Source organism: Carettochelys insculpta, chromosome 1 (genome assembly GCF_033958435.1).
Source record: "Carettochelys insculpta isolate YL-2023 chromosome 1, ASM3395843v1, whole genome shotgun sequence".
NCBI lineage: Eukaryota > Metazoa > Chordata > Testudines > Carettochelyidae > Carettochelys > Carettochelys insculpta.
Genome location: NC_134137.1, coordinates 244,092,623 through 244,114,865, shown reverse-complemented (window position 1 = coordinate 244,114,865; position 22,243 = coordinate 244,092,623). Strand labels below are relative to the sequence as shown.

The window sequence follows — 22,243 nt, the reverse complement described above, 5'->3', positions numbered from 1 at the left end:
TTCAAAAAAGCGCATCCATGCACACAAAGCAGATTGAAAGATTGATCTGCTCTTCCGATAGAGAGAGTCCACACTTCCCTTCCTCTTTCAAAAAAACAGACCAGGGATCAAAAATCTGGTGCCATGAGGACTGCTCTTTCAAAATAAAGGGCTCACGGAGCATCTACACATGCTTTTTTTGAAAGAAGCTTTTAAAAGAAGGCGCTCTTCCTGATCTGGGAGTGGAAGAGGGCTTCTAGAAAAAGAGCTGAATTCTTTCTATTTCAGATCAAAAGTGCATATTTTGTGTGTGAACGCACCACATGTTCTTTTGTAAAAGGACCAGATTTTCTGAAAGACCTTCTTAGTATAGACATGGCATATGTGTCTCAGATTGGATGCTCAAAATCCTGAAAATTTGACCGAAGATTATAAGTTATTTATTCATATTGCTTCACCAGCTACAGTTGATGTTATATAAAGAATATTAGAACTTGGAGCTTAAAGTCTAATTTGAGACCAGGTGGAAAAATGGAGAGTAACAAACCTAAGGAGGGAAAAGAGTGGGAGGTTGAAGGCTATAGTTTGGACTTTTCCATTTGGACAGATTTTATGACTGTGTCAAGGCAGCCTGTTTGGCCATGTTTTGATCTGTTTGCATCCTGGTCATAAACTCTTGTATTTTTTTAAATTGATTGCATCATTTTTTCTTACACCACAACTCAGAATACCCACATATATTTCCAAAATTATTAGTAGGCAAGACTATGGCTCCAGTTTTAGATCATGCATAGCTGGTGTTTGTCTGTGGGTGCAGCTCAAATCAGAAGAGAAGGCAAAGCTGTATTTTAACCTCGCATTCATGTTTATGGGTGGTACATTCCAAGTAATCAGCTAGCTGCTCTGTGCTTTTAATTGGACATCTGGAAATTCACTGCAGTAGAACCCAGTGCCTTTTTTGTTCTGGTACTTGCTGGTACTAAGTAACAGAACCTCATCAGGGAAGGGGGTGGAGAGCCAGCTGAGTACCACTACTTTTTTTTTTTTTTTTTTTTTTTTTACAAAAAAGGCAATGAGTAGGATGCTGCCTCAGAGGCTGACTGGCCAATTTGGCGTTTAACTTTTATATTCTAAGAAACATAGTGGCTATACCAGGAGTTCTGTTCTAGCAGCAATGGGATTTCTGTCATTGTGGCAAGTCTGCCACTAAATAACAAAGCCAATAAAAGTATTCAGTAGACCAGAAGTCTATATAGTCATAGTGAGTAATTTACGTAATTTATTTAATCATCAAAGTAAAACTCTACTATCATGCTACATATAAGATGAGAATGATTATTCAGTAACTTACAACATAAATATCAGTATGGCATGGTGAGGCAAAAACATGAACTGCTTCATATTTTTAGTCTTTTTATTTGGTTTTAACAGAGCATATTCTATTTTATGTAATGTCCAGTATGAGTTTTTTGTTAAGAAATGAAAGCATTTCTGTGGAATGATCTGTTAAAAAAAGTTTATCTGAAAACTATATATCCAGTCAGTACATTGTTGTCTTTATATTTTTCTTATATAAATAATATATCTAATTGTGATATTATTAAAATAAGAAACCCATTGGATCTGAATTTTTATATTAATAAGCAGTGTGATTTTTGTAATACATTTTTAAAAAATAGCACTGAAACTCACTTCATATACATTCAGCAAATAGCCTGATCCTGCATCCATTACTGTTAAGGGCAAAGCTCATTGAATTCAACGGTTGTAGCATCAACCCCTAAAGGACTGTCCAGTGGTATTGTGTCAGCTCAAACATTGTCACAACTGTACTTTTCAACAAGTGGCTATTGAGTTTAAAGGGAAAATAAATAAGTCCATAAATAACCTTGATTACACAGAATTTTATTTTTGGCCTCATTTACAGACTGTGTAATTCAATACTATTATAATATACTAAATTTTATGCAATACTACACAGTTGTAGTATAACATATAATCTGCCTTATGTGTGATGGAGTCTGTATTAAAGAGTTGAAGTTTTAGATTAAAATTTAGTTTTCAGCCAGAAATAAAGTGCAATAAAAGTGTTTGGACTACTAGTTCTTTAAATGATTAATTGCTTGGAACTTAGTCTTTGATGTCCTCTGCTTAATTGTAGCCCTACGTGAAATAGGGTTCTGATGTACAAAATATGTAGAATTAGGTACAGAAAGTTTTAAATTTCAGTAACAATAATATTTCCCACAACAATCATCTCATGTTGTTTCAGTTCAAAAGATCTGAAGATTGATTTGTGTGGGAAAAACACTATAGCAGCCAAGTTTCATATGTAAAACTGGAGAAAACAAATCTAATATATTTCCTTCTTTTGACTAATATAAAAAGTTGATTTTCTTCCTGTAATAAATGTAGCAAATGCACGCACACACACTCTCTATACCCTACCTACCTTAAATTTTGGGATAATGTGGATACTGAGTAATTTTGAACCATTTACAGATTTTGCAAAACTACTTTCTTACTCTGACAGCATGTTAAATTTATTAGAAAATTGTAATAGCATAAATTAGAACAGTGGTGGGAAAAGTATTAGGAGCAACAAACAAACAAAACACATCCTGAAAATGTGCCTCGAAAATTTGGCTGAATAGCTTTTTGTGGAATATTTACATATGTACAAACAGAATGCTACATACTGTATGTTACTGAGAGTTTAATTATAAATAGAGTCTGTTCTTAAATTCCTTTTTGAGATTATTGCATGATTGGGCCTTTGAGAACATATTCTGGTTCAGCCTACTTTTGGTGATATTTTTTTCATTTTACCATAGTCAAAAACAATGGTTCAAATAATAATAATAATAATCTTTAGAATTCAAGATGTTTTAAACATATTGAGAAACAGTCAAGTTATGGGGAGAAATTAATTAACCTTAATGACCCCAGAGCAAATTCTGCTCTATTTACTGGGATAAATCCAAACAAATGCACCTGATTTCAGTCCAGTTATTTCAGATTCACACCACCGTAACTGAGAACTGAATGGAGCTTTTATGTTTAATTGTGACAATGTGTATTTTAAAATAATTTTAAATGATAAAATAACTGAAATTGTTTGTGCCCATCAGTTGGGTTTTAAAGTGCTGCTGCACAATCTTTTCTGATAGACATTTTGTTTGGAGTTTACTGTTTGAACAGTATTTTCTATAAATATCATTTTCTGCTTCTGTGTCATTTGAATAGTGCTATTTGACATAACTCAAATTTAAAAGAATATAAAATGTAGGATCCATTGGGTGAGTTTAAAATATGACATATTACATTTCTTGGATAATTTAATTAAGTAACTTTTTAAAATCAGGTAAGCTTTGTAATTGTGCCACAGTCTAGCAGTTTAATCAAGACACAAATTCAGAAACAAATCAGCACTGTCTTTTATAAAGTGCTTCTAAATCTAACATAATTGGTACCAGATCTCAGTAGAGGAAACGATTGCCTTTTTCATTCTACCAGTACCAGTGGATGTTTTTCCACAGCTGCATCACATAAAAAAATAGATACAAGAGAAATTACAGGGTCCAGACTGTGCATTCCTCCATAACATACCTTTTCATCAGTATATGAGGTTGATGAAAAAATCCATTTAATTCAGCATGACGGTGTATTGTAAATAATACACTTTACTTTGCATTCTTTATCCTTCCTTTCTGGTGGTAATAGGTAATTTTAGATAGGCTCCCCTTACTTTTAAGGATTAAATACACAACCAGAAATAGATAAGAAAAATAATAGTGCATATGTACTATGGTGGTAAGAACATGGTCATTAGCAAAAAATATTTTAATTGATTTTTTTAATGTTAAAACATACAGTTCATTTCAAGATACACAGTTTAAGTTACTCAGTGTGCGTTTTCACCTGTATATTTTTAAAAGAAAGCATAAAAATTATTTATATTTATATGAACATATATAAGCTATAGACTGAAATTGTGCATTCTAACAGCACAGATGGAGTACTCTGTCATTAGAACTGTTTGTTGCTTGTTAGAACATGGAGCATATTTTTATCATGGCATCAACAATTTCTAAGAAATGAGGTCAAAATAAACAGGTTGCACTTGGATACAAGAACAATCTGGAAAATAACCTAAAATCCCTGCATCCGCATACATACATATATATGTGTGTGTTTAACAAGGCACCCATTTTTATAAACAAGTAATTATTGCCTTTTATTTGTGCAATAAGTTTTAGATTTACAAATATAAATGCACACAACACACCCTTCATTTTAAGTAAACTACATTTATATATGACACCCTTTCATTTCTCAGGGCATGTGGTAATAGGTTTTTTTTTGGGGGGAGGGCTTTTTTTTGTTTTGTTTTTAACGAGGGAAGTAGTGATGTCATGGTAGATGCACAGCATTTTTAAATAATCATGCTAAAAATTTTTCCATTGGTAGGGATCTCATCCTGCAAATGGACACACAGCTAACTTCACTTACAGATGCGGTCATTTCAATGGCAGTGGGATCTCTTGCATGAGTAAAGTTAATTATAAGTGCTTCTATACATAAACCCCTGTTCAGAGTGAAATTCTGGCCTCTTGGAAATAAATGTGTGTTCTACAGCTGACCTCAGCAATGCCAAGATTTCATCCCTAGTGTTTGAAAAAGTCAAAAAAGTTAAATATAATGGGACAAATACTTACAATAATTTTGGCTTGTGTAAAGAGATAAATTTTTACGTTTCTTCAGCTCAGGAAAAGTTTCTATAACCACATTCATTTATAACTAGCTGCTAAGATTTGCCTAGTCATAGTATAGTTATGTTTCTTTTCTTGGCTTTTAAAATATTATAATGATTTCTTTTAATTGTTATTCTGAGGTGTACACATTGTTCTAGCGTGGGCATGCATACGCACACAGTGAGTCCTTTAGAATAAAATCAGTTTTCCCTGTTTCTTCCACAGAATAATTTGATCTATATACAAACAGCCGTTTCTGAAGGTTAACTAATTGTGTGCAGTATAAATACTGTTAGAGCGATGAGAACTTACAAAAGGATTTTTAGCCGTATTTATTTAAAAGAAAATTTTTTTCTGAATTCTCCATTGTTATGAGCTTCTTGCATTTGCATCTGAAATAACTTCTGGTGTTAGCAAGGTCTCCTATGGGGCATCTGATGCCAGAATGGGTTCATCATCCCCCCCTCCCTTTCTTCACATGTCCCTCTTTCTACCTTAGACATTTTAGGGTTAGTAGATCTTGTGAAAAAAATTTATTTTTCATAAATTTTTCTTTTTCACTTTTTATCGTGTTTTCTTGTTTCTTGACACTGATGTACTTTTTTGGAATTATAGAATTTTTAGAATTTTCCCTGTACTGTAACAGTTCTCGTTTTCTGTGCTTCTAGTTTCTCCACTCTCTCTCTCTCTCTCTCTCTCTCTCTCTCTCTCTCTGCAGGTCCTGGGTCTCAGGTTCCTCAACAACTGTGAGGGTAGCCACGAACCTTTATCCTCCTTTTTCTTTTACTGTCTCTCTGAGCCTTCTGCAGATTGTCTGTTCCCACTATATAATAAGGTGGGTTTTTTTATGTTTTATTTTTTTCTTTTGAGGCAGATCTCTGAGCATGTGACAGATAGGCAGGCAGGGTTGGACCTGGATTTCTTTTAAAGAGCCCATGGGACTTGTTTGCCAGAATTTGGAACTTCCTGATAGCTTTTTTTCAGCTTTGTAATAGCTGGGTAACAAAAGTAGGAATGCATTTGGCCCACCTGATTATGTCAGAGGGAAAAAAGACTTCGCAAAACAAAGTTTAGGGGCAGCTTGAGAAGAAAAGAAATGAAGAAAATGAGTGTTTTTTGCATGGAGACCTATTTTGTTAGCAGTCATTCAACTGTGTTGCTGTAATGGCTTTGTGTTGTGCACAGAAGCCCCAGACCACTATGCACAGTCCTGATTTAAACTGTGCCTGTTAGGAGAGGAGAATATGCAAGATTTACAGAAGAATCCAACAGAAAAACATTCTATCTGTGCCCAGTCTGAACAGCTGATCTGACCAATGTGAGAAATATGCATGTGTTAGCAACAAGGCAGTGTTCCCTGAATATATAAAAGCTTAAAAATCATCAGAACAAATTAGATTTTATTTCTAATATGAAAAAAAATGGTTAGGATTTTTTTCCTTTTCCTGGTGTATGTGTTTGGATTGTGAAGACATGTTTGATGACCAGCTGGGCGATAGAGGGGTGTCAAACAGAATGTGCCATGCAAGAATAAACAGACAACGGAGGCACATGAGAGCACATGCAGAATGTGATCAGCTTACACTAGCAGTTAGACGACCCAGGGATGGTCAGTAAGCACAGATTCTTAACTGAAAGCAAGCTGCTATGATGTGGCAGACCCAGTTAGATGTTGATCATTCTTGTGTCACTGGCATGAAAATGCATGTGATGATGGCCGTCTGCAGATGGGTCTTCCTGGTCTACGTGCACCCATTGTTGACAGCTGTGTATAAGAGACAATTCATCCAATGGTCATATTTTTTTCTGTCTTGCCTGCTATGTGATGTCTCTCCTGCTAGCCATCAGTCTCAGGCATTGCCAGGAGCTGTGGCACTGCCACTAGTTGTTGCTTTGGCTGGTCTTGTTCTTTGCTGATAATATACAAACCTACCTGAACAAGGAGTATACTTGCCATTTGGTTGAAGGAAGAAAAAGCTGTATGTCATCTGAGGGCCCCTAAAATACAAACAAGAAGTCACACCTAGGTAGGCCATTTACACATCATGACCCTCATTTCAAAAAGATTGAAGGTCAGTAAAGCATATTTATCCATTCTTCCAAAGGCAAATTTAAGACCCAGTCCTCCTGTTTTATGATCTGAGCAGATAAACTGATACATCTGCATGGAGCCCCATTGATTTCGCCATGCAGGCCCAGGAATCTGACAATGTGGATCATGTTGCTGATCGCTTTGCACGACTGTGGCCATAATGAGCTGCTACTGCTGAATTATACTGGAGGATTTACTGAATTTTCATTTTTAAACTAAATAAGTGTGACTGTAGGTTAGCACACATGACTCTTGCATTTTTAGAGATCTGGGTCCAAAATGAAAATGGTTTTCCAGGTCAGAACCTGCCTTGGCAAACATTAATGCATATCACAAAATTATCACGCTGTTTGGTACATTTGGTAATCAGTGCTTAAGACGGTCCTTGGAATGGAATACAAGATTAAGAGCATTGGCAGCCCCAAACACTCATTTCAAAAATTGTAAGATTGGTTTCAATACTGTAACATGTTAATAATAATTGGAGGGATCTTTTATTTTCCATCTGGCTTTGGAGTCTATATCATTCACAGTTTGAAACTTTTCTCCACAACCATGAAGTAGAGAGACAGTGCTGGCTGGGTTCGGGGGGTTGTGGGGTGCAATAAGGCAGCTGATTCACATGATTTCAGGAGCTGGGAATTTAAAAAAAAATATTAATTATTTTGAGAGTTGTTAACACCATGGTTGGGCTCTAATCTACAGTAGTAATCCCAGACTTTCACTGGACATGTTCACTTAACATTTTTTATAAATCAGGTAATGAACAATGTTTGTATATTTCTAAAATTATATTTGGGTCATTTTCTTTTGTCTGCTTGATAAATAAATTAAGGCATAATCTGCTGCTTTAAAATGTTTATAACTCATTTGTTTACTTGAAGCTGAAATTAAACAAACTGTTACTATATAACTTGTCAGATGAGTACAATGGTGTTTTAAAAAAATCTCAGGTGGATAGAAAAGGTAAGCAGAGAGGTTTTGTATATTTATTTTAATCTGTACTGATGGGGCCTGTTTAGTTTTAAACCCCAGACTGTATAAGCTCTGAAGACTAAATTCCACAAACATGGCGATCCTTTTGTGCATCTCTGTTGTCTGTGTGAATATCTGTGCATGAGTAGGGCAGCAACAATCAAGTTGAATTCTTTTCTACTTGTGACATTTGTGTTTGGCTGGGCTTGAATTGCCACGTACACACTAAAAATAAGAATATGGCTGACCCTGAATATCATACTTGAGTGCATTCTCTCTGGACCTTCTGTAAAATTTGGATTAAAATCTAGATCTCAGCTTTGTGACTAAGGCTGATGTGTAATTACAGAATGTAATCATTGTTCAACCAGTAGCTAGCTACCTTGTCTGTGGCTTGCATAAGCTTGTGATGTTGATTCTAGGTCAGTGGTTCCCAAACTTTTCGGCATCATGCCCTCACTTTTGATTTTTGAGAAACCCTCACACCCCCAACTCTTCTTTACCATCATCCAACCCCCCTTTTAACAAAAATTCAATTTGTAATTTAAAATAAACACAAAAACTTGATATAAAAATGTTATTTAAAATTAAAAATAAGTACAAATACCTTTTTTGGCCCCTTGTGGGTGCCTTGTACACCCCCAACTGGCCAGCTGCCTGAGCCCCGTGCCAGCTGCCAGAGCTGTGTGCACCAGCTGCCTGCCCACCTGAGCCCTGTGCTGCCAGAGCCTCCTGTCTAAGCCGATTGTGCCCCGTGCTGCCAGGGCCAACCACCCTCCTGCCAGCTGCCGAAGCCGGCCACCTGGTCCCCACACTGCTGGGGCCAGCTGCCACAGCCACCCACCTGAGCCCCACACTGCCAGGGTCAGCTGCCCACCCACCAGGCACCTGAGCCCCACGCTGCCGGGGACAGTCGCCTGCCCGCCAGCCCGAGCTGCCTAAGCCCCACAATGCCAGGACCAGCCACTCAATCCCCGTGAACCCCCCACCTGAGTCCCTCCCATCCCCCAAAGCCAGGCACCCCCAGCCCCCCACTCTCACCACATCCCTTTCCCCCAAGCCAGGCAGCCGCAGCCTCCCCATCTAACCCTGTCCTCCTCCTCCTCCAGCTCTACTCCCCAACCCACACTCACCTTTGCAGGAGGCAGCTAACTCCACGTGGGTCTTTGCCAGCTGCTTGTTTTCTGTAGCTGCACTGGGTGGCCCACATAAAATGGCAGGGGCTGAGAGCCGCAAGTAAAGGATGGCTTTTTCCTTGGGTGGGTGGGGTTGCCTCACCCCCCCCCCCCAGAGTTTCTCCATGCCGTCCCCCAGTGTGGGACACCATGTTCTAGGTTCTTCATTTTGGCTTGCTGAGCAGGCTTCTTAGTAAATCTCTATCTTGAATTTACAGGCTACATAGTTGTATCAGGGAGAATCCATTGTTATCGGAAGCATAGTTGTGTGGAAGATGAAATATCCAATAGGTATTCCACATGACGAGCACAAAGGGGTTATGGTGGACAGTAAAGCACAGCAGTAACAAGTCAGGCTTACTGGGTTATTTTACAATATACTTGACGTGTAAGTGAAGCAGATGTTTTATTCCTTTCACATTGCAGTACTGCATGCAACATACAGTACCCAACAATGCTGCTGTTCTGCTTTACAGTGCAGATAATTTCTTCTCTCTTATGTTGTCTCTCACACTGGTAGAGCTAGCTGGTTGAAATTTATATGCACGCTGGCTGATCTGTTGCTCTCTGCTCCATGGTATAACTACAGTCTCCTGGGGCAGACCTGTCATTACACACAGTGTGATCACAAAGAGAGTGGGTGCAGTTAGAGAAAGATCTAGCAGTGTGTTAATAAAAGGCCTAATGAAGAATAGAAATTCCCTACCAAAAGTACTCTAAGAATTGTTGCTTGTGGGAAGTGAAAACTGTGCACCACAGAATACATTGTACATTCTTACCTTGACTCAAGCTCTCAAATATGGGGCCCAAATTTTAAATGTAGGTGCCTATATGGGAAATGTAAATGTTAAAATTTGCATGTGTGCATGCAAAAGAGATATGTATGTGCCAGTGTCTATACTTAAACATCTCAATGCAGCATTTGAATTCCCTGTATTAACACTCTTGTAAAAAAATTCATCCTGTGAACTTGAAAAGTGTTAAAAAAACAGGTCTGTGGCATTTTCACTAGTCCCATAATCTGTTTTTTCAGGCATTGATGAATGAATCTTCATATATATTTCTGAGTTTATTTGTTCTGAGAGGTGCTTTCTATCTTTTGAAATTTCAGGATATTTGTCTGATAGTATGGGTACAACCTCTCTAGAAAGAATAGGAAATTTATGGCACCATAATTATTCCTGTTTTAAACTAACAAACCACATCTCAATCTTCATCTAAGACACAAACTGAAACTTGCAGTAAGGGAAGATTTTTCACTGACACTGTCTGCAGGCATTCTAGGAAAGCTCCTTTGTAAGAAATAGCTAGTCCTAAAGCAGAAATAGATAACTAGCTCAGGTGTGTAAATGTAGAAAGAAGATGATTTGTTCATGCACATCTATGCCTAAGTGTCCCTTGCAGCAATTCCATTTAAGAAAATGGTGGTAATTTTTTCCACAAAGGAAAAAGGAAGCACCAGTAACTGCCAAATTATTTCTAGAATATCCACATGCAGAGATATTCATCAATATAGACAGATTAAAGTAATTGCAGAAATATTTTGCTGTGGAGTTAAAAAACAGAAGATATATAAATTCCCATTTTTAATTTCAGTTATGTGCTGAATAAAATTTAATGTCAAAATATACATAATCTGAACAACAATATCCACTAACCATATCCATTTTTCTGTGCCTAATGGGTGACGCTCAACAAGGCACTTAAGACCACTGGTATTTAAGTGCTGCCGGGCTCAGCACTGCAACATCTAACTGATCTATGATCATAAGTATCATTTTCTAAAAGGATATGGGCACTAAAAAGATAAAATCCAATCAACAGTGCATGGGATTCAGATTCCTATGTGCCTAAATCTCTTTGGAAATTGAGATTGCTTTTTAAATCTGGCACTGCTGTGTGCTGCAGTGCATTAAAAATCTGGGCCTTTGCCTATTGCTGCATTTTAGGGCTTTGTTCATATATGAGGAGAGTTTCATAAGGGTAAACAGATTTCTCCATATTCTTGAAGGTATTTCTTCCATTTAATGCTTAGTTCCTGTATTCAAGAAAAATAAACCAAGGACCTGATCTCATAAACATTTACTTTGGGGCATAATGTATGTTACAGCTAGTGTATCCATTCATTTCAGTGTTAAAATGTTTCTAATTATACCCTAATGCTCATTTTATATCTTCCATATTTTGACCTCGGCAGACAAAGTAGCAATGTCTATAGATTTATGGACAATGGATTTATTTCTAGCCAGACAGAGATAAGAGTCATAAAGCTTGAAGCTTGCCCTCACTCTTTTGCACGCCTCCCAGTTCTCATTAACATCAATGAGCTTATCTACTGTGTAAAGCATTGTAGTTAGTAGTAAGTGTTTGCAGGATTGAGAACCAAGATTACTTAATCATTGCACAGCATCATTCACATCTGTATTTTTGGTCTGGCTATCCCTGCCTGTCTATTTCTGTGAGAAGAAAGAGATGCATGCATATTGCCTGATACTCATTCTAAATGCATTTGGAAGCTGTACCATATATGGGTCCAGAACGACATTTCTTGCACACTCAGAACCCACATTTATGTTAATTAAGATGTACAAATACTGGCAACATCAGTTTGTAAATCTCATATCCAGAGAAATTTCTGTGACTATATATTCTCTCTTTAAATTCTTTGACACTATTATGCCACCTTCCAGGGCCCTTACAGATGATGGCGAACATAATAAAACTAGAGGACTGTGTCTACACTTGCACTCCTCTTTCAAAAGAGAAATGCAAAGGAGTGAAATTGAAAATGCAAATGAGGCACTGATTTGCATATCTCATACTTCATTTGCATAATCTCTTTTCAGAAGAGATTCTTTCGAAGGAAGAAAGCAGCATAGACAGAGATCTTTCGAAAATAAACCACATCTTCAAAATAACCCTACTTTATTTCAGGAAGAAGGGTTCTTTCAAAGGTGGAATGTATTTTTGAAAGAGCCTTGTCTACACTGCTTTTTTTCTTTCAAAAGAATCCCTTCAAAAAACAGATATGTAAATCAGTGCCTCATTTGCATTTCTGACTACCCTAATTTGCATTCCTCTTTCAAAAGAGGAGTGCAAGTATAGACACAATCGAGATGTATCGGAAATACTGATTACAATGGCACTGATTTCTTTAACGTAAGCACCATTATACAAGGGTCATTTTCTTGATTCAGCATATAGGATGCCAGAGCCATGTACTCTGTGGGGATTTTTCACTTAACGGGACACTTCTTCCCTCGGGCCGTACAGCAACAGCTGAGATCAGCGGAAAGTCTGCTGCTGGAGCTCCCTTGATATATAAGAAAGAACTGCTGTGAAACTGATCTCTATGAGGACCACTTGACTCTGTAATTTAATTCCCTCACTTTCATTCAAAAAGGCCTGAAGACGTTGACCATTAGGTCATACCGCTAAGCCCATATATCTATGCAAAAATTTGAGGGAATTTGTGTAGGGCCTTGGATTATTTGGTAGGAATTCAAGTTTGTGACACGTTAGGCATGGAAATTTTATTTCTGTGAACTGGTCTCTTTTCTGTGATGAAAGGTTTTTAGTTAGTGGGAGAGGGGTGAATTTTGTGTGAACTGGATTATATTTTTAATGGTCTGTTAAAGGTGTGTCAAGAGCCTGTGGTTTGCCTCTATCTATACACTGAAACCAAATTAAGAAAAAGAAATAGTTCACAATAAGAATCATAGAATCACAGAGCTGGAAGGGACATCAAGACGTCATTGAGTCCAGCCCCCTGCCCCAAGCAGGATGAACCCCAGCTATGTCATCCCAGTCATGACTATGTCAAGCCGGCACTTAAAAACCTCTAGGGATGGAGATTCTTCCACCTCCTTAGTCAACGCATTCCAGTTCACCACCACCCTCCTGTTGAAGTAGTTTTTCCTCATATCCAACCTACTCCTCTCCTTCTGTAACTTTAAACCACTGCCCCTTGTTCTGCTATCTGACACCACTGCGAACAGTTTCTCTCCATCCTTTTTAGAGCTCCCCTTCAGGAAGTTGAAGCCTGCTATTAAATCACCCCTCAGTCTTCTTTTCTGCAAACTAAATAAGCCGAAATCCCTCAGCCTCTCCTCATAGGTCATATGCTCCAGACCCTTAATCATTTTCATTGCCCTCTGCTAAACCTGCTCCAGCACATCCACATCCTTTCTATACTGGGAGACCCAAAACTGGACCCAGTACTCCAGATGTGGCCTTACCAGTGCTCAATAGAGGGGAACAACAACCTCGGTGGATCAGATTGAAATGCTCCTCCTACTGCACCCCAATATGCCATTGACCTTTTTTGGCGACCAGGGCACGCTGTTTACTCATATCCAGCCTTTCATCAGCTATTATCCCTAGGTCCCTTTCCACGGTACTGCTGCTTACCCAGTGGGTCCCCAGCCTATAACAGTGCTTGGGATTCTTCCATCCCAGATGCAGGACTCTACACTTCTCCTTGTTGAACTGCATCAGATTTTTTTTGGACCAATCCTCCAATTTATGCAAGTCCCTCTGGATTCTATCTCTACCCTCCAACGCATCTAGCTCTCCCCCTAGTTTGGTGTCATCCACAAACGTGCTGAGCATGCAATCCAGTCCCTCATCCATGTCGTTGTTAAAGATGTTGAACAACACCGGCCCCAGAACTGAACCTTGAGGCACTCTGCTTGAAACCGACCACCATCCAGATATTGAGCCATTGACCACTACCCATTGGGCCCAACCATCAAACCAACTTTCTGTCCATCTTATAGTTCATGTATCCAATCCATACTTCCTTAACTCATGGGCAAGAATGTTGTGGGAGACTACATCAAAAGTTTTACTAAAGTCCAGGTATATCACATCCACTGACTTCTCCATGTCCACAGAGCCAGTTACCTCATAATAGAAGCTAATCAGATTGATCAGGCAGGACTTGCCCTTGGTGAATCCATGTTGACTACTTTTGATCACTTTCCCCTCTTCCTAGTACTCCAAAATAGATTCCTTGAGGATCCCTTCCATTATTTTCTCAGGTACTGAGATAAGGCTCACTAGTCTGTAGTTCCCTGGATTGTCCTCCTTTCCTTTTTTAAGGATGGGCACTACATTTGGCTTTTTCCAATCATCCGGAATCTCTCCCAAACTCCAAGTATTTTCAAAGATAATGGCCAAAGGCTCAGCAATGACGTCTGCCAATTCCCTCAGTACCCTTGGCTGCATTAAATCCAGATCCATGGATTTGTGTAGATCTAGTTTTTCTAAGTAGCTCAGAACTTGTTCCTTCCCCACAGATGGCTGCCCTCCACCTCCCCTTACTGCATTGTCTAGCACAGTAGTGTGGGAGCTGTTCTTGCCTGTGAAGACTGAGGCAAAAAAGCATTGAGTACTTCAGCGTTTCTTACATCATCTGTCACTAGGTTACCTCTCTCATCCAGTAATAGCCCCACACCTTCCCTGATAACCCTCTTAAGCCGTGTCTACACGTGCACGCTACTTCGAAGTAGCGGCACTAACTTCGAAATAGCGCCCGTCATGGCTACACATGTTGGATGCTATTTCAATGTTAACATCGATGTTAGGCAGCGAGACGTTGAAGCCGCTAACCCCATGAGGGGATGGGAATAGCGCCCTACTTCAACGTTCAACGTCGAAGTAGGGACCGTGTAGCCGATCTGCGTCCCGCCACATCGAAATAGCGGAGTCCTCCATGGAAGCCATCAGCTGAGGGGTTGAGAGACGCTCTCTCTCCAGCCCCTGTGGGGCTCTATGGTCACCGTGGGCAGCAGCCCTTAGCCCAGGGCTTCTGGCTGCTGCTGTGGCAGCTGGGGTTCCATGCTGCATGCACAGGGTCTGCAACCAGTTGTCGGCTCTGTGGATCTTGTGGTGTTTAGTGCAACTGTGTCTGGGAGGGGCCCTTTAAGGGAGCGGCTTGCTGTTGAGTCCGCCCTGTGACCCTGTCTGCAGCTGTTCCTGGCACCCTTATTTCGATGTGTGCTACTTTGGTGTGTAGACGTTCCCTCGCAGCGCCTATTTCGATGTGGTGCTGCCCAACGTCGAAGTTGAACGTCGACGTTGCCAGCCCTGGAGGACGTGTAGACGTTGTTCATCGAAATAGCTTATTTCAATGTCGCTACATCGAAATAAGCTATTTCGATGTAGCGTGCATGTGTAGACGTAGCCTTATTGTTAACATGCCTGTAGAAACCCTTCGTGTTACCCTTCACATTCCTTGCCAGCTGCAGTTCCAGTTGTGCCTTTTCTGTCCTGATTACTGCCCAGCATTTTCCAGCCATATATTTATACTCCTGCTTAGTCATCTGTCCAAGTTTCCACTTCTTACACACATACTTTTTGAGTTTAAGCTGACCAAGCATTTCCCTGTTAAGCCGAGCTGGTTGCCTGCCATATTTGCATTTCTTACTTTGTTGCAGTGGGATTGTTTGTTCCTGTGACTTCATCAAGACTTCTTTAAAATATTGCCAGTTCTCCTGAACTCTTTTTCCCCTTCACATTCATTTCCCAGGAGTTTCTGCCCACCAGTACCCTCAGGGAGTCAAAGTCTGCTCTTTTGAAATCAAGGGTCTGTATCAGAGGGGTAGCCATATTAGTCTGGATCTGCAAAAGCAACGAGGGGTCCTGTGGCACCTTATAGACTAACAGAAATGTATGAGCATAAGCTTTCATGTGCAAAGACCCACTTTCATCTGATGAAGTGGGTCTTTGGCCACAAAAGCTTATGCTCATATGTTTCTGTTAGTCTGCCACAGCACCCCTCGTTGCTTTTTAAGGGTCTGTATACTACTACTCATCTTTCTTCCTTTTCTGAGGTTCCTGAAATCTACCATCTCACGATCACCGCAGCTTGGGTAACCACCCACTTCTATTTCTCCTACTAGTTCTTCCATGTTTGTGAGCAGCAAGTTAAGTTGTGCACGGCCCCTGGTTGGTTCCGTTAGCACTTGTACCAGGAAGTTATCCCCAACATTCTCCAAAAACTTCCTGGATTGTCTGTGTGCTGCTGTATCGGGCGCCCCACAAATGTCTGGATAATTAAAGTATCCCATGAGAACCAGGGGCCTGTGTTTTGCTAGCTTCTCTTAGCTGTCTGAAGAAATCCTGATCTACCTCGTCTCCCTGATCTGGAAGTCTATAGCAGACACCAACTACAACATCACCTCTATTGCTTCTGCCTCCAAGCTTAATCCAAAGACACTCAACTGGCTTTTCTCTCTCCTTGTAATGGAGCTCTGAGCAATCATAATGCTCCCTCACATAGAGCGTAACTCCTCCTTTTCTCCCCTGCCTGTCTTTCCCAAACAGTTTATACCCTTCTATGACTGTGCACCACCTATGTGAGTCAGCCCACCAAGTCTCCATTATTCCAACCACTTCTTACTTCTTAGACTGTGCCAAGGACTCTAGTTCCTCCTGTTTGTTTCCCAGGCTTCTTTTTTTCGTGTACAAGCACCTTAGAGAAATGGCTGATTGGCGCACTGTCATCTCTTCACCTAGGAATCCTACTTTTTTGTATCCTACTCCTTCCCCGCTTACCTCAGGGCTTGTGTCACTGTCCCCCGACAAACCTAGTTTAAAGCCCTCCTCATTGGTTTGCAAGCCTGCCCACAAAGATGCTCATCCCTCTCTTTGTTACATGGGTCCCATCTCTTCCTAGTAATCCTTGTTCCTGAAACGGTATCCCATGGTCAAGGAAACGAAATCCTTCTCTGCTACAACACCTACGCAACCACACATTTACCTCGGCGATATGATGATCCCTACCCAGACCCATTCTTTCCATAGGGAGGGTGGATGAGAACACCACTTGGCACCATATTTCTTGATCTTTCTTCCTAGGGTTACATAATCTGCAGTGATCTTTTCAAGGTTGCTCTTGGCTGTATCATTAGTTCCTATATGGAAAAGTAGGAAAGGGTAATGGCCTGTGGGTGTGCTTTTTGGAAGAGCTTCTTTAACATCCTGGATTCTAGCTCCCAGCAAGCAGCAAACTTGCTGGGATTCAAGGTCTGGATGGCACATGGATGACTCCATCCCCCCTTAGGAGGGAGTTCCCAACCACCACCACCTGTCTTCTCTTAGGGGTGGTAGTCATAGATCCCCCATCCCTCGGACTGCGCATCCCATGCCTTGGAAACCATGGGGTCTCCTTCTGATCCAATCCCTCTGAGGTATCTGCCACAGCTATCTCCACCATATCACCTATACAGAGAGGCTGAAAGCAGTTGCTTATGGAGTTGGAGCTGGCCAGCTGGAGTTGGAGAGACCTGAATTGGTTTTCTCCTCTTGGAGGTAACATGCTTCCAGTTCTCTTCCTTATTTTGAACAACCTGCTGTTCCTGCAGTACTCAATGGTGATTTCTATCCAGAAAGTCTTGACCTTCTCTGATGGACCTAAGGGTTGATATTTGCACCTCAGTCCTCTAACCTTCTGTTACAAAATGGCAACCAGCTTGCACTTGGGACATACAAAATTCTTCCTATCATCTGGCAGAAAAACAAACATGGCACATGCCATGCAGGTCACAACAGCAGACTTCTCAGTAACCATGTCAGCATCCATTATTCCTCTTTCTTCAGAGAGTTCTCCTAGATGTTTCTAGTGCTGCCTTGAAGGGCGCAAGAGAAACAAACCTTGAAGACAGGAACAACTGGTATGGGGCTCACCACCAAGGCGAACTCCAAGGCAAACTCCCTGTTAGCTGCTCCTGTTTGCTGCTCACAGTGTTCACTGTGTCTGCCTTCTTACAACTGCAATTGTTATAACTAGAATTGTTTGGGTGTGAGGAAAATTTAGCCCCAAACTAGGAGTATTATTTTTAAGAGCGTTTCAAAGTATACAGCTGTCTTTCAATATCTGTTAGTTCAAAAATACATCATTCTAAAGTAAGGCCAGAAAATAAATTTGCTGTCTTTTAAAACATATCTTTTCAGGTTTATTAGAAAGTACAATAGGATAAACTATTTTGAGAACTGTCATCATATATGGGCCTTTGGGTTGCCACCTACAAAATGTTGAATTTCAATCCTAGTAAAAGAACAATATTTGGTAAGCAATTAAACAAAAAAAATGCCCTGCAATGTTCCTGGAAATAATTAAAATAAATTCTTGCAGGCAATAAAATCACCAAAACCCATACAGCGAGTACTGAAACATTGAACAGCAAAACTCTTTCTCATTTGATAACTCAACTTTCCTAGAAACAGTCTGATTGTTTGAAAAACTAATCGGTGTTTCTAGGGTTAAATGTATTACATTCACTATTCTCGTAGTTACAAATGCATTTTCTTCTCCAATAGGTTCTTATAATGGTGCTCTCTTGTATATTTGTAAGAGGCTTTTGTGGAATATCTCCAATGCCATTACTGTTTAATAAACCTTCTTTAAAATATGTTTACCCCCAGTACTCTTGAGGGAAAAATGTTCTTCCATGCCACAGGTTCTCAGAATGAGTGTGGTCTAGTCTCCCAACAACCACATTTTGACACTGCACTGTTATAGCGCTAAATAGAAGAGGAAGTTTGTGTATCAAAAGTTCTCACCTGCTATAAAGTGAGAAATGAAGCATTTTTAAAAACAGCTGCACATAAAATCAGACTTATTTTGATCGCTGTCATTTTGACCTTGGTTTTGCAGAGGCGCATGCTTAACTCCCTAAACCAAGAATGAGATGGTAAAGTGGGTGCAAGGTATATTTCTTTTAAGAAAAGCAGTAGGGAGTGGGGTTAATATCCTTTATTGGACCAATTTCTGTTGATGAGACAAGCTTCCCAGCTTACGCAGAGCTCTTTACATGACCTGAAGTAGCACTCTTTGCAAACTCAAAAGCTTGTCTCACTCACCAACAGAAATTGGACCTATAAAAATATTATCTCTCCCACCTTGTCACTTGAATATTCTGGAACCAATGATAATATTGTGTATTTCTTGAAGCTAATTTAAATGTATCTGCAGCAGGAGATGTTTTAAGTTGCTTTGCTTTTCTTCTCAGCAGCAATTTTCTTTCTACTTCTACAATAAACAATGTCGTTTGAATTAGTCATACTAAGTGCTCTAGACCCATCTGTGTAAAAGTAGATTATTTTGTACATGCTAGGGACCTAAACTTGGCTGGGGAGAAGTGCATGTGGAAAATGGACAGTGCAGTTGATACAATACTAAATCTCTCTTACAAGTCTATCAATTTAGACTACTTTCCAGTCTACAAAAAATTACTGATAATCTTCATTTGTTCAGAGAAAGAGCATGCTAGAATATAAAATGTGCAGGTACCATAAAAAATAAGTAGTATCCTCAAGTTATCAAATTTATTGTAGAAGTACTGATCCTGCCCATCCAACTTAAAGACAGTGATACTAAACTAGAATAATAATAGGCTGCAAGCATAACCTATTTTAAGGTTGCATGATACTTACCCTTATAAGACCTTGTTTTCAGTTGCTAATAACTTTGCCAGATGTAAAGGTTTTCCTGAGTTTTTCCACGCATGGGTGTCTGCAATAGGCTGAATTATTTGGGAAGACTGCAGCCAGAACAGTCCAGCTGTTTCCAAAGCCAAGGCTAGGGGAGAATAGGCTTTTCTTGTGTCTTTTGTCATCTTTTAAATGCATAACTTTGCAACCTTAATAATTTTCTTCTTGAGTAGTTTTTTCTTTTGTAAGCTAAAAATAAGTTTTCTAAATGCAGTTAGACTTCTGTTCAGTTGTCTAATATTTTGTCTTCTACAAAGTAGGAGAGAAGTTCTTACCTTAAAAAGTAGTTATCACATTCTCTAAAAAGTCACACAGAGATTTAAAAAACACAGCAAAATAGTACAACGAAGTTTAGGAGTAAACAATCATTTTTTGAGTAGAGACAGTTACCCAAGGATCCATATTGGGACCTGTAGTGTTTGTTATTCCTGGGGCCTTGGGTAACAAGGTGTACGTAACCCCCATCAGAAGAACAAATTTGACTCCTCCCTCGGTATCTACCACCTGTGAATGTAGGTCCAAAACATAGTTAAGTTCAAAGCAAACTGAAAAGTTTCAGAGAGATCTCAAAACTGCATGACTGGGCAGGAAAATGGCAGATGAAATTCAGGGGTGATAAATGCAAACTAATGCATATTGGAAAACATAACTCCAGCTAAAAATACAAAATGATGGGATTAAATTTATTATTACCACTGAAGAAAGAGATTTTGGGGTCATTGTGGATAGCTCTTTGAAAACATCTGCTGTACACAGCATGTTAGGAAGCATTCAGAAAGGGATGGATAATATGACAGAGTAGACAGTAAAAGTCCTGTTATCCAGCACCCAGATAACTGGTACATTCAGTTAACTGGCATGCCAGCCCACTGCGCTGGCTGGCAGGGGGCTGGCTGCTGCAGGTATGGTTGCCCAGCTGGGACCGGATTCTGTGGGGCTGGCTGGAGCTGGCTTACCACTGACTGACTGACCAGCCTGGGAGAAAGGAGCAAAGCCACCAAGCCCTGGGGCAGCTGACACCTTGCTCCCACCCCAATAACAGCAGCCATGTGCAGGGTGGACACAAGATATCAAGGAGGTACTGTGGCTACAGATTTTGCAGCCTTTTCTGAACTGGTTCTACCAAAACCAAAAACTAAAATTTTGGACAAATTTTGTTCCCAGAAAAAGTAGCATATGCTGTTGATGATGCACTTCAGTTTATCAATAAAATTACTTCTAAGTGGAAAATGTGAGGTCTGTTCTCTTAGGCACTAAGGTAGTCATGGCGATCCTGCTTTAGCCAGTAGCTTGGCACTTTCTTCAGGTGTTTTGGAAGCCATGCTTTTTTTTGGTAAATTAGCTCCCCAAAGAATGCCTTATTAGAGTGGAATTGTGGTGCATCTTTCTAGGTGTTTGCTGTCTAGAGCCTGTAGAGTTTTAATAACTTTTAAAAAGAATTATTTGGGGATTAGTTTTGTAAGGAAAGCTGAGAGGTAATATGGATCTATGACTTCCACACTGCTGTGCTGTATCACCATAGAATCTACTTAATTATCACTAAGTCTTGGCCTACACTAGGGAGTTAAGTTGATTGCAGATACGCGATTCTAGCTATGGCAATTGTGTAGCAAGAGTGGACTTATCTGCAGTCGACTTACATGTCCATCTACACAGCGAGAGGTCAACAGGAGAAAATCTCCCATCTACCTCCCTTACTCCTTGTGACATTGAGGAGTACAGAGGTCTATTGCCAACCCCAGATAGTTTGATTTCACACATCACTACCTGGCGCATGACGTTGAACTCCAGATGATTGACACTGACCAGGTTGTTCTTCCTGGTAGTGTAGACATACGCTAAGCCAGCTCTGGCTTATCTCCATCAAAGGGACTCCACAACTTCCTTTTGCAGCTTATTCCACTATCCCGTTATTTTTCTGGTAACAGCATTTCCCCCCAATAGTTAGCAGAAATATTCCCTACAGCATTAAAACTCTTATTGTTTGTGTTGAGGGTAATGGTCAACTTTTTATTAGGAACTTTGTGGAAAAAATGATTGATGTAAAACAAGGTCATGGCATATATATAATCTGTACAGAACACAGGTCAGATGGGAAGAGGCTTAAAATTCTCTTTTGCACTCCCCCAATTGGCATGCTGCATTGTCTTGGTTCCTCTGTGAGGCAGCTCTAAAGGAATCCTGCCTGCAACATCAGCAAGGTAAAATTCAGGCAAATGTAGTAAGGCCATACAGCACTTGCTATGCAGTGCAAAGCAATGCCATCTATCTCAGACAATCTTGTCCATAAATATTACCTGTGAGTTAGTTTTATTGTCTTTCTATTGAGTCTTTAATAAAGAAAAGGGGCATTTTGGATATGTTTTTAAAGGAGTAGTATTAGACGCTCTCTCTTTCTAGTGTTACAGAGTGCTGCCTGGATTGTAGCTCTTACTGCTCTTGTGTGGCCCGTAAACTCTTTGAACATTTTCTTCCTGAGGTGTCCTGTCTAGATCTATAACAAATGTTATGACTGATAATACACATAATAGGAAGAGCAAGGAAGAAAGATATCTTATGTGGATAGTGGGACCTTATGATTCAGGACCTCTGATGCCCTTTGATGAAACTCGTACACAGATTATTTTGTAGACTATTCGTAAATTGTTTAAATTATATGGTGGGTCCTACAGAATCCATGGTTTTGCTGAAGAGTGAATGCAGAAGGTTTTATTTCTTACAGTATGAAACTGGCACAGTCACACAGACAATAGGCAATTATACAACATCAC

At 39.9% G+C, this 22,243-nt stretch overlaps 1 long non-coding RNA gene across 4 annotated transcripts in view; it reads left to right on the top strand.

Annotated features, from left to right (window-relative positions):
* Positions 1-22,243, top strand: part of LOC142018008 (uncharacterized) — a 216,459-nt gene that overhangs the window by 39,548 nt on the left and 154,668 nt on the right. For all 4 annotated transcript variants that reach the window (XR_012646652.1, XR_012646653.1, XR_012646649.1 and 1 more), the window contains one exon: positions 5,452-5,568. This is a non-coding gene — a long non-coding RNA (uncharacterized LOC142018008). The remainder of the gene's footprint in view (positions 1-5,451; positions 5,569-22,243) is intronic.